This window comes from Carlito syrichta, unplaced genomic scaffold (assembly GCF_000164805.1).
Source record: "Carlito syrichta isolate Samal-C Ts95f unplaced genomic scaffold, Tarsius_syrichta-2.0.1 Scaffold106302, whole genome shotgun sequence".
Classification (NCBI taxonomy): Eukaryota; Metazoa; Chordata; class Mammalia; order Primates; family Tarsiidae; genus Carlito; species Carlito syrichta.
Window position 1 is genome coordinate 181,754 of NW_007050398.1, and position 12,741 is coordinate 194,494.

At 47.6% G+C, this 12,741-nt stretch overlaps 1 long non-coding RNA gene across 1 annotated transcript; it reads right to left on the reverse strand.

Annotated features, from left to right (window-relative positions):
• Window positions 1–5,383: 5,383 nt before the first annotated feature.
• Window positions 5,384–6,966, reverse strand: LOC110596422. Its single transcript, XR_002482447.1, has 2 exons — window positions 6,595–6,966; window positions 5,384–5,712 (listed from the first exon to the last, which is right to left on the reverse strand). It is a non-coding gene; the product is annotated as an uncharacterized LOC110596422 (long non-coding RNA).
• Window positions 6,967–12,741: the final 5,775 nt, after the last annotated feature.

Here is a 12,741-nt window from a genome sequence, read left to right on the forward strand (position 1 = left end):
GTTCTGTCAGCCCTGGTGTGGCAGTGGGGACCAGCAAGCTGCCTCTGGGCGCACGTGAACGCCCGTGTGTCTGTGTGTGAGCAGGGTGGGGAGGGTGGCAGCAGCCATCACCACGAAAGCCAGTTCATCCTTATTTGCGACCCACAAAGAGAGACTGAACTAAAGTGAGCGTGACTGGTGTTTCCTAAAATGGTGTGTTCAGACGGGGATGCGTTAGTGCCGTCTTTCAGATACTTCACAGCTGCTTATTATCCTTTATGTCATAATCGTACTAAATAAAGTGAACTAGAGCTCTAGCGCAGAATGTTATTTGATGCTGGAATTTCTTTTAACTGCTCCCTGTGATAAGTGGTTCATAAGCTTTTGCTGCTGTGGAGAGCGCTTAGGAAAAGCCTAGAACTATCCCAGTACAATCCATTCTTTTTGCTTAAGAGACATTTTCTTTTGGGGGAGGAGTTGGAGTCTCCCTCGTTGCTTAGGCTGGAGTACAGTGGCAGGATCATGCTCACCGCATTCTCAGCGATCCTCCTGCCTCAGCCTCCAGAGCGAGCACTATAGGCACATGCCACCACGCTCAGCTAATTTTTTGATTTTTTTGTAGAGATGAGGTCTCCCTATGTCGCCCAGGCTGGTTTCGAACTCGTAGACTCACGTGATCCCAAAGTGCTGGGATTGCAGGTGAGAGCCACCACACCCAGTAAAAAAATTTTTTTTTTTGAGTTAGAGTCTCACTCTGTCCCCCAGGCTGGAGTGCACTGGTATGCTTATGACCACCCAGCGTCGACCTGCTGGGCTCTGGCAATCCTTCTGCCTCAGCCTTCCAAGTAGCTGGGTCTACAGGCACACGCTACCACGCCCGGCTAATTTTTTGATTTATTGTAGAGATGAGGTCTCGCCAAGTTGCCTGGGCTGGTTTTGAACCACTGGGCTCAGGCAATCCTTTTGCCTCGGCCTCCCAAAGTGCTGGGATGACAGACTTGAGCCACCACGCCCGGCCTAAAATGTTTTTTTAATGAATACATTTTACCAGTGGATGATCATTAACTTTAAAGATTTACTGATTGTTTATTTTTTGACTGATTATCTGAGTAAAACATGTTTATTTTTACTCATATATATTTTTGAGAGTATATAAACATTAATATGTTTATTTTACAGAAACAGATAATATATGATTTACATTCTTAAACAATATGTCTTAGATTTTTTTTATGTAAGCAAAAATAAATCTCTCTTATTGTTGTGAATCCCGTAGGACACTTCAATTTATGGTGGTACCATAACCCCTAAACCTCCTAAGATGCCATTTCTTTTCCACATTTTAATGTTTCTGAAATTAGGTTGCTGCTTACATTTGACAATCCATGACACATTCGTACTCCTGTCCGGCAGGCAGCACTGGCAACCCGCTGTCTTTGCCTTGGACAGGCCAGCTTGATCGTCCTGGTTCAAACTGCAGTCCCTTTAACTCAGTTGAGTGCTCTGGTATTACCCCAGTTGTCACGTTGAATTGCTGTTTAACTCGTTTGGATAAAGAGTAGACTAGGATTTCTTAATGAAACCAAAATGTGTTATGTTTGAGAAAAGGAACATACATGGAACAGAGGGGCATCTGTTTGATATTTAGTAAAGTGAATGCTTGTCCTCAGGGAAAAACTGATTTCATAATTTATTTTTGCAAAGGAGTGACCAAACTCTTGACGAGATAGATGACAGTGGGACAGTCCTAAGTGAGGAAGTTGCTTCCGAGCAGTGGGAAGCTGGCACAGCCGAGCTACACAGCTCACAGGGCCAGTGGTAAGGCGTTTTGTCTAGGTTTAATCGGCAGCAGTTAGTGCCTTACAGGCCGGGAATAATGATGGCCTTTGCTGCTCACGATGTCCAAGATGAACTGAACCAGGTAACTGCAATGGACAGCAGGCACCTGGTAGGCCTTCACACACAGCGCAGGAGGGAAGGCTCAGTGAGCCAGGCTGTGTGACTCAGGAAGGAGCATGGGTGTCACTCTCGTTGCAGTGGCTGGCTTGGGCAGACTTGGGAGGGGGGCGTTTTGGTCTCTCCGGCCATTTGCAGGCCTGCCCTTGCCAGGTTCTCTCTGGTTCCCCCTTCCTTGGCACAGTGGCCTTCCAGCTGTCCCTGGAATATGTCAAGCTTTTTTCTACCATTGGGTCTTTACGTTTCTAAACTCATCGGCCTGAAAAAGCAACAAGAACAAAAACCAAAACGATTTCCCCCACACTGATACTGTCCCTCCCTCACATTAGTCAGGTCTTCCCTAGAGCTGTCTCATGGATCTTTCCTCTAAAAATCAGGTCTCACCTAAAGCCGTCTCCTGGTACATTCTCCTGAAAGTGCCTCGCCCTCCCATCACGTTGCTCCTCCGGTTCCTGGGCACGCTCCTCTCTACACTTCTCTTGCTTTGTGTTTCTTGGTGCATGTCTTGCCGCCTGGCTTTACTTCTCTGCCAGCGAGGGTGCTGCCAACTCCACTGGAACGGAAGTGCCACGTGAGGGCAGGGACTGTGTCTGCTGTGTTCGTCCCTGTGTCCCCAGTACGAGGAACATCGTCTGACACATGACAGATGAGTTTATCAGTTATGGATTATGGATTGCCGTGGAACATGTTACCCCCAAAACTTCGTGGCTTTAAGCAGCAAGCGTTTCGTGTCCCCCTGCTTCTGTGGATCTGGACTTCGGGAGGGCGAGTGGGGTGGCTGTGGCTCGGGGTCCTTGAGGGGCTGCATTCAGCTGTGGCTTGACCGAGGCTGTGGGATCTGCATCCGAGCTCTTTCATATGGCTGCAGACCAGAAGCCTCTGTTCCTTGCTTGGTGAGGTTCTTTACAGGGGTTCTCAGCACAGCAGCTGGAAAAGTGATGTGAGAGAGGGAGGGGGGGAGGGAGGGCTGGGTCAAGATGAACACTACAGTATCTTTTTAGGACTTAGTGTCTGAAGTTGGACACCTTCATCTCCTCTTCATTTTATTTGCTAAAAACAAGTCACTGGGCAGGGTGTGGTGGCTCACGCCTATAATCCCAGCACTTTGGGAGTCTGAGGCAGAAGGATTCCTTGAGCCCAGGAGTCTGAGACCTGCCTGGACAACATAGCAACTCCTCATCTCTACAAAAAAATTTTTTTGCCAGGAGTGTTGGTGTATGCCTGTAGTCCCAGCTACTCAGGAGGCTGAGAAGGGAAGAATGCTTGAGCCCAGGAGTTGGAGGCTGCATTGAGCTGTGATTGTGCCACTGCACTCCAGCCTGGGTGTCAGAGCCAGACCCTGAGTTAAACACACACACACACACACACACACACGCACGCACGCACGCACGCACACACACACACACACAACCAAGTCACTAAGTCTAGCCTGCATTCAAAGGGAGGAAAATCAGGGTCCAGTTTTGAAGGGAGGAGTCTTAAAAATTTGTGGCCATATCTTAAAACGAATGCATAGATCCATTAACATGTGTGGAACAGAGGGACGTAGAATTGGGTTATTTCAGCAAATAATCACTCTGGCTTCCAGGTGGAGAATGGACCAGGGGGACACAGACAGCCTCAACAAGACCGGATGCCGATGGCACAGCGTTCACTGTCTCTGTGCCAGGAGCCGTCCCAGGCCCTTTACATCCATGGACTCATCTAATCCCTAGAACAACCTGTTGAGGTGAGGATCACTCTGTTGTCCACATTCTAGATGAGGAAGCTGAGGCCCAGAGGCATCAGGGAGACGTCATGCGTTTGAGAGCAGATGTGATGCTGTAATGGTCCCAGCTCTGGTGAGGTGGCAAACGCCTCTGTGCTTTTCTAATTTGTGCTCCCAACTCATAAAACTCTTCAGCACAAGGTGTTACAGAGATCTCTACATCAGTTGCGGATAATACCATGGCGTACAAGACGACATCCCAGTAATACTTACTCTGCAGTTGGAGCTTTTCCCATGATGCCAGAGTGTACCATGGTCTGCCTGGTTTTTTTTCAGTAAAAGGAATATATTGTTACGGTGAAGATAAAATCATTAAATTTTATTTTAAATGTCTCTGGGGCTAGAAACAACAAATATACAAACACAAGGACATTTGTGAGAGTGTTTATCCTTTAGCAGCAAACTTATTTTGGTTCTTCAAGTATTTGAGTAAGTATAAGATCAGTCTCTGAATTTAGCATGTAACTGCCAAGCAACTGAATTGTTTTTAAATCTAGTTGGTTTATGGGGACAATATTATTTTCTTATATCGCTTATATAAGAACTACATGTATAGATCATTATTTCTCTTCACTATGCAATTTCTATTTTAAATAAAATCAACTATTCATAAGCCAATTAAATTTTCCTTTACACGGTTCTGAAATATTCTACTGCTTGTTCTATGAAAAGAATGAACTGTCCTCATTTTGAATGAAACTCTGTGGTCAATTGCAGGCCCCAAATGACCTTGACCCTGTAACTCTCAGTGCGCCGATTAAAGGCAGCGGCTGTGGAGGTTTTGTGCCCCATTTCGTTGACTTTTGCTGCAACATGTGCTAATTGTACTCCACATGGGAAATGCCACTTTTATTATTTGCTTTTGCATTTGGTTGCCCCTTCACAGTCTCACAGGCCCTTTGATGATTTCCCCTCCTTATCTTTTTTGCATTTTTTATTTATGCAAATGGGCTGTTTTCCTACTAGAAAATAAAATGTATCGCTGCATAAATCCCACCAGCAATCTAGGGAATAAATGTTTTCTCTGTTATTTCAAAGATGTGAGCGCATATCTGGCCATATAAAAAGCAAACTATGAAGACTGAAAAGACTTGAACAGTGTGTAGTGTTTTAAGAAAGAAACATGGGCTGGGCACAGTGGCTCATGCCTGTAGTCCCAGCATGTTGGGAGGCCAAGGCGGGAGGATCACTTGCGCCCAGGAATTTGAGACCAGCCTGGGCAACATAGCGAGACCTCATCTCTACAAAAAAAAAAAAAAAAAAAAAATCAACAAATTAGCCAGGTGTGGTGGTATGTCCCAGCTACTCAGGAGGCTAAGGCAGGATGATCGCCTGAGCTCAGGAGATCAAGGCTGTGGTAAGCCGTGATGGTACCACCGCCCTCCAGCCTGGGCAATAGAGTGAGACCCTCTCTAAAAGAAAATAAAAAAAAAAAAAGAAAAGAAACAAACATGATATACTCCGGTATTAATCCCATGCATGTTTGATAATATGTGCAATTACTGTGTTCTGCAGTAACTTAGAGATACAGGCAGGAAGCAGTTGGCATAAATGACTATATTTACATTTACTGAAGGCAAATCAGGCATCTTGGGGGTCAGTTGGGGAATGAGGACCACATGAAGTTGGTCCGAGCAGAAACTTCCGTTGATAGTTGATGAACTGAGAGGAAGACACACATTTGTACAAGCTATCTCATTTAATCTTTGGCTTCGTGCAAGGTCGACGTTATTCTGCTAAGGTCAAAGGTGAAGAAAAAGGAAAAGTCTCCGAAAGTTGTGAAATGAGTCAGTCCCAAGTCTCCTGACTCCTGGTCCAGCCTCCTCGCACCACGCCTGGTGTGGGGGGAGGGTCAGAGAACAAGAAAGGAAGGCGTCCCAGTGAGGCTGCTGTGTGGGGACTGGCGAGGTCACACTGCAGACCCTGCAGACTTGTGTGTTTATTGTGTTCTTCTAAAGGTTGGCACAGAAGTGTGCTCCTCACCACAATTGGTGTATTGACACATTTTTCTGAAAGACAGAAGCAAATAGTCACGAGAAGTGTCTTTTTCTTATTCCAACAAAGGCTCTGTTTGGGTGATTGGTTACTTTGGCTATTTTATTTTATTTTTGAGACAGGCTCTCACTCTCCCACTGAGGCTGGAGTGCAGTGGCACGATCACAGCTCACCACAGCCTTGACCTCCTGGGCTCAAGTGATTCTCCTTGCCTCAGCCTCCTGAGTAGCTGGGACTACAGGCGCATGCCACCATGCCTGCTAATTTTTTGATTTTTTTTTTTTTGGTAGAGGTGAGGTCTTGCTATGTTGCCCAGGCTGGTCTTGAACTCCTGGGCTCAAGCAATCCTCCCGCCTCGGCCTCCCAAAATGCTGGGATGACATGTGTGAGTCACCCTGCCTGATACTTTGGCTATTTTAAAACATAGACTAAAAGTATGTTTTAAATAGCATACCTTTCCTAAGACTAAGCTTGAATTTAATTGAGGAGTAGATATTTTGATCAAAAAAAAGAAGCAATTTTGGCAGGTTGCAGTGGTTCACGTCTGCCATCCCAGCACTTTGGGAGGCTGAGGTAGGAGGATTGCTTGAGCCCAGGAGTTTGAGACCAGCCTGGGCAACATAGTAAGACCTTGTCTCCATAACAAAAAAATTTAAAAAGTAAAGAAAAGAAGCAATTTCAGTGTTAAGGATGTCTGCATGCCAGGTGCGAGGAGACGTGTTCTGGGGGCACGTGTAGTAGTAAGAGCATGACCTCGAGTGCTTGGAGGGGGAGTCTTTGAACGAAGAAGGAAGGAAACCAGGTGCACAAGGGAAAGGCCATGCAAGGGTGCCACAAAAAAAAGCACGGAAGCAAGACGCGCACCATCCCAACCCCACGTGTCTGACTGCACCCACCTCTGCTGTCTGTTCTGAAAGTCTTCAAGGTGCAGCTGTCCTCAGAGTTCATCCTCACTAGCTTCATTCACACTAGTGCCCTGGGATCAGTTCTCTGTTTCCTGTCTCCTGGATGAGCTGGCCTGGCACAGACGCAGGGTAGGATACGATGCCGGGTGAGTACGTTGTCCCCCAAAGAAATTCTCCCTTGGCGCCTGACATTCACTCTCCCGGGGGCGTCCACGCTAGCAGCCCGGGTTTTGTTGTGGCTGCCATCGGCTGTGGTTGATGCACACGCCTGAACACCTTGCCCTTGGGAGATGAGCACAGTCTCTCCCAGACGGTTCCTCACAAGTTTCACCATGGCACACAGGCTCAGAAAGAAGGAATGGGTGGTTTATTACCCGGACACAGGCAGTCGATATTATGATGAGCCGGGCACGATGGCTCATGCCTATAATCCCAGCACTTTGGGAGGCTGAGGGGCGAGGATCGCTTTAGTGTAGGAGTTGGAGACCAGTCTGGGCAACATAGTGAGAACACGTCTTGACAAAAAAAAAAAAAAATTCAGCTAGGTGTGGTGGTGCATGCCTGTAGTCCCAGCTGCTGGAGGTGGGGGGTGCTAAAGCAGGAGGATCGCCTGAGCCCAGGAGGTCGAGGCTGCAGTGAGTCATGACTGTGCACTGCACTTCAGCCTGGAGGACAGAACGATACCCCGACTCAAATATATACATACACACGCCCATACGTATAATTATTATGATGGCAGGATTGAGGCTGCTTCCCTAGAAGCAGAAAGAAAGATGGAATTCAGGAGGAAATCAGGCCACTTCTATTTGGGGAACACAGACAGTCATTTTGGTTTATCACTGGGGTGACTGAGGCCTGTATGGTCTTGGGTAAGTGACGGAATCTGTCTGAGCTCCTGTTCTCACTCAGCAGAGTCTGTTCGCTCCTATGTAAAAACGGGAGGTGGAACTGGGTAAGCCTGCATGACTCCTCTCCACGTTCTGTGTTAGAGGATTACAAAATCCTTCTTTCCTTTTCCAGGTGAAGGCTGTCAGGTCTGCTAGTTGATGTAGAGACCTGTCAGGTACACAAGTCTCAATTTTAACTCTTCTCAAGAGAAGCTGTAATCTCCCTTCAGATGACATGTTTTATACAAGCATTTTAAGGAGCTCACTTAGTGGCGATCTGTAATTTGGAATAGATGCTTAAGGCCAGACAGCCTGGCCCCAAATCCAGCCCCATTGTTTACCGTGTGACCTTGGACAAGGTCCTCAGTCTCTCTGTGCCTCAGTGCCCTCATCTTTAAAATGGGGATAATAACAACTATCCTCAAGTTATTTCAGAAAAGCATTCAGAACGGTGCCTGCGTATAGTAGGAACTTAAAAAAAAATATTTGTTTGGGGACCAGGTGTTCATGCCTGTAATCCTGGCACTTTGGGAGGCTGAGGCAGGAGGATCTCCAGGAATTTGACACCTGCCTGGACAACACAGCGAGACCTTGTCTCTATTTTAAGAAATAAATAAATTAGATTAAGCACATAAATTGAAAAAAAAAACAAGACTGGTGATTAATTTTATTTGCCTGTTTGCACTGCCCAGGTTTAAACATTTTTCTAATATAAGAACCAGACTAGCTCACGCACCCCATGTATTGCCTTCTGAGAAAGAACAGTGGGCCTGGGTGGGCACTGGCGGCCTCCTCCTCAATGAATGAATACCCTGCGCCATGGAGTCTATCCAACCTGAAAGGGGCATTTTGGCTAAACCGATGGAAACAATGTGTCAGGGACTTTTTTTTTTTTGAGTCAGAGTCTCACTTCGTGGTCCAGGCTGGAGTGCAGTAGCACACTCACAGTCACCCCAGCATCGACCTACTGGGCTCCGGCGATCCTTCCACCTTACCCTCCAAGTAGCTGGAACCACAGGCATGTGCTACCATGCCCGGCTAATTTTTTTTTTTTTAATTTATTGTAGAGATGAGGTCTCGCCAAGTTGCCCATGCTGGTCTCGAACCCGCTGGCTCAGGTAATCCTCTTGCCTTGGCCTCCCAAAGTACTAGGATTATAGACTGAGCTACTGAGCCCAGCCTGTCAGGGACTTTAAGGATTCCCTAACCAAGTATCTTCACTCTCCCGGAGGAAAAATTTGAAGAACTAGCTGAGGGCTTAGGAAAAGTTTCGACAAAAGTTTTGATAAAGAGTTTCATCTTAAGAAGACGATGAAACCGAAAAGTCAGCCAGTCATAACCCTTCCACAATTTCTGAGGTGCTCCAAGAGATGAAATGTGAAACACATATGGCTACCTACAAGTAGCATTTCTTGAATATATACTTATTATATGTGTGTGGGTGTGTGTGTGTGTGTGTGTACACACACACATATGTCCATGGCTGTGTATATAAAGCAATGTATTCGATGCTTTATGAGTTTCAAGGGTAAGTTTGCTATGTGAGATTTTGCCTTGTGCTGACGGTGATGCCTAACTCCCAGATTAAGATGCGATTGTGAACTCCCCCAAACATGAGATTATTATCCGTATAATTTGGCGGGAACTTTTTTTTAGGGACGTGAAACAGACCTCTGGGCTGCAAAGAGTTATCTAGGTGGGCTTTTGCTTATGCAAATATGTGCAAGAGGCAGGCGGTGTTTTCCCATCCATTGCCCTCCAGGAGGCCCAGGTCCTCAGAACTGATCTCCAGGAAGAAGGCAGATGATTTCCATAAGGGAGGCAGGACCTCCCAGGAGGAAGGGACAGAGCCTCCACAAGCCTCTCCTTCCTGAGATTTGTAACTAGGGAGCTCTTTTGGTGACAAGGTATCTCCTATTACCCCAAAGATTATTGGTGAGAAAGGATACTTAGGGTCTGGAGGGAAAACGAAAACCAAGCCATCAGCTTCCTGGAGGAAAGAGAGTGACTCAGGCTCTGACAAGGCCCCGAGGCTCTTCTTGAAACCGCACTGCTTTGGACAGAGACATTGGCCTCATCGGTTAAGGTTGCGGAGAGCTATTTCTCTAGATGGTCACCTGCATGTGATTCAGAGAGGAGCCATGGCAGCTAAGTGCACAGGGTGAGTGCAAGGGGGACCGGCCCCCTCTGGACAGAGTAATTTTTGGAGGTGGGGGAGGAGAGAGAGGGGGAGAGACAGAGAGAAAGAGAGAGAGAGAGAGAGAGAGAGAGAGAGAGAGAGAGAGAGAGAGAGAGAGAGGGGATTTGGGTTCCATGTCTGGGTGCTCTCCAGCTATTGTGCTTATGCAGGGCTTCTCACTGCTCGTGTAGGGAATTCATTACTTTACCTTACAGATACTTATCGAGTTCCTTGGATACAGCTAGGCTCTGGGGATCAACAGACAAAACTCTTGTCCTCAGAAAGCTTACCTTGGGGGCGGGGAACAGGAAAGATATACCATAGCATCTAAGCTGGCGGTGGAGGAGGGTCAGGGAAGGGTTTGTGGGGAGATACTGGTAGTCATGCTGAGGAAGGCTTCACCACACAGGTACCATCTGAGTAAGGACAGGAAGAGGAGGCAGGTGGATGCTGGGGAGTGTGCCAGGTGACCCGGGCACCTGAGTGGGGAGCACCCTGGAGGAACCGTGGTGGATGGAGTAAGAAGAGGGAAGGGTCGGGCGCGTTGTCTCATGCCTATAATCCCAGCACTTAGGGAGGCCGAGATGAGAGGGTTGTCTGAGCCCATGGATTCAAGACCAACTCGGTGAGATCTCATCTCTACAAAAAATAAAAAAATTAGCTGGGCGTGGTGGCGCATGCCTGTAGTCCCAGCTACTTGGAAGGCTGAAGTGGAAGGATTGCCTGAGGCTAGCAGGTCAAGGCTGCGGTGATCGTGAACGTAGCACTGCACTCCAGCCTTGGTGACAGAGTGAGACTCCGACTCAGAGAAAAAAAAAAGAAGATGGAAGAAGACAGAAGCAGGAGTTCCTCGTGGGCCAGTTCCAGGGAGCATCACAGGCGCCACTGCAGGGGCACATCGTTCGTTTTGTGCTGCTGTAAAGAAAAGCCCAAGGCTCGGCCTGTCATCCCAGCCCTTTGGGAGGCCGAGGCGAGTGGACTGCATGAGCCCAGGGGTTTGAGAACAGCCTGGGCAACTTGGCGAGACCTCATCTCTACAATAAAATAAAAGATAGTGTCTGTAGTTCCGGCTACTTGGAAGGCTCAGGCTGAAGGATTGCCGGAGCCCAGCAGGTCGAGGCTGCTGTGGCTGGGAGTGTGCCACTGCACTCCAGTCTGGGCGACAGAGTGAGAGAGTGAGACTCCAACTCAAAAAAGAAAAAAATAAAAGGAAAATAAAAGAAAAGAGTTTATTTGGCTCACAGTTCTGCCTGGCGCCGGCATCGGCTTCTGGTGAGGCCTCTGGACGCTTCCAGTTGTGGCAGAAGGCAAAGGGCCAGAGTGGAAGCAGAAGAGAGCACTCACTCATGACCAGGAGGACAGCTCCAAGCCATTCACGAGGGATCGCCCCAGGCCCCACCTCCAACGCTGGGACCACATTCAACATGAGGTGTGGGGAACAAATGTCCCAATGCTATCAGAAGGTTTAGCTCTAACTCCGAATGAGACTGGAAGGGCAATCAGAAAAACAGAAAAGTGGAAAGAAGGAAAAAAAATCAGTGTTCCCACCTGCGGTTCCCGAGGCGAGGGCTGCTCGGCATGCTGTCTCCTCACATCTTTGCAGAGCGCCTGCAGGAGCACTGAGGCCTGGATCCCTCACTCCACTCTCATCCACTTCGACAGACACCCTCACTCTGACTAGAGACTGTCGTTCAACTCTTCAAAGTTGTTACTCTCTCTTGACTTTTTTCTGTGCGGCTTTTGCATACATCTGCCTTGACTGTTTCTTCTTCTATTTGGGCTAATTCCTCAGATCTCAACTTCATTCATTCACCCGTCAACTGTGTAGCTGCATGGGGTCCTGGGCTTAGGAGGTCCCCGGCTGGGTTTCACGGTCTGCTTACACCATCTGGAAATCCTTGATGACTTTTGAATCCGGGACCCTGTATGTGGCCCGTCCTGTGGCTCCTCTCCTGGGTCCACTGCCTTGGTGCTGGGGTACCATGGCGTACTCTCCGCTTGTGGGAACTTTCGGATCAGTGGAAGGCGCAGGCATGCATCAAATGACCGGGCAATAAGTGCAATATTACAACTTAGATATGTGCCTCAAAGGAAAGAGATCATATGGGAGTTTGGCTCAGTCAGGGAGATTGGGGATTCCTCCCTGGACGTGTGTGTTGAGCCTTGAAGGATGAGATGTGAGCCTGTCTTTCCACGTCTCGCCACTTCTCATTTGGTTGGGTCTTCCTGACTAGACTCTCACTACACCCTGTACGTCTCTGTTTTGTAGCCTGCATTTTTTTGGGGGTGGTGATCTCACTCTGTCACCCAGACTGGAGTACAGTGGTATTGCCGGGTGGGGTGTGGCACAAAACTCGTGGATTCTTTGATTCACGAATTTTAGAGTGGCCAGTAAAGTTTTTTTTTAAAACGTGTATTAGAGAAAGAAGAGAAGGAAAAGAAAGATTCACGTCAGAAAGACCTGCCATGGGCGAGTTTCTCCCAAAAAGGAAAAAACTGCCAGTTGTCTGCATTTTTAAAAGATCTTAACACTATGAGAATTTCTTCTTCTTTTTTATCAAACTTTGTAAAATGGCTAAATTAGGGGATTTGAAAAATTATCTGGATGTCCATGTTCAGAACAGATTTGAGGCGGAGAGATTAGAGGTAAAGAGATTAGGTTAGGAGGCAACAGGTATGAAGCAGAGAAGGGCTAGAATTAATCACTTAGTTATTAGCGACATTTGCTAAGGCCTTATCCTAAAGCCAGGCACTGTATTAGGCACTGCCAATGGCTAAAAAAAAGATGAGCAGATCCTCTCCTGGAATTGACAGTGCCGTGAGCAGCAACGTATTAGGGGACAGAGAGGAAAAAAACAACAACTCCTTCCTTCCGCTTTGCAGCCTATTTATATACGTAGCGATGGCACAACCGTGGCGCCTGGACGCCTTCCACGGAGACGGCCCGGGGAAAGCCTGCCAGCATTCTGAAAATGTGAGGTGCCAGCGGGACATCGTCCCCGGGCGGATAGAGTTTCCTATCATCGTCACTTTCTTGAGAAGCGATTTTGTCTTCTGTTGGTCCTTTTGCCG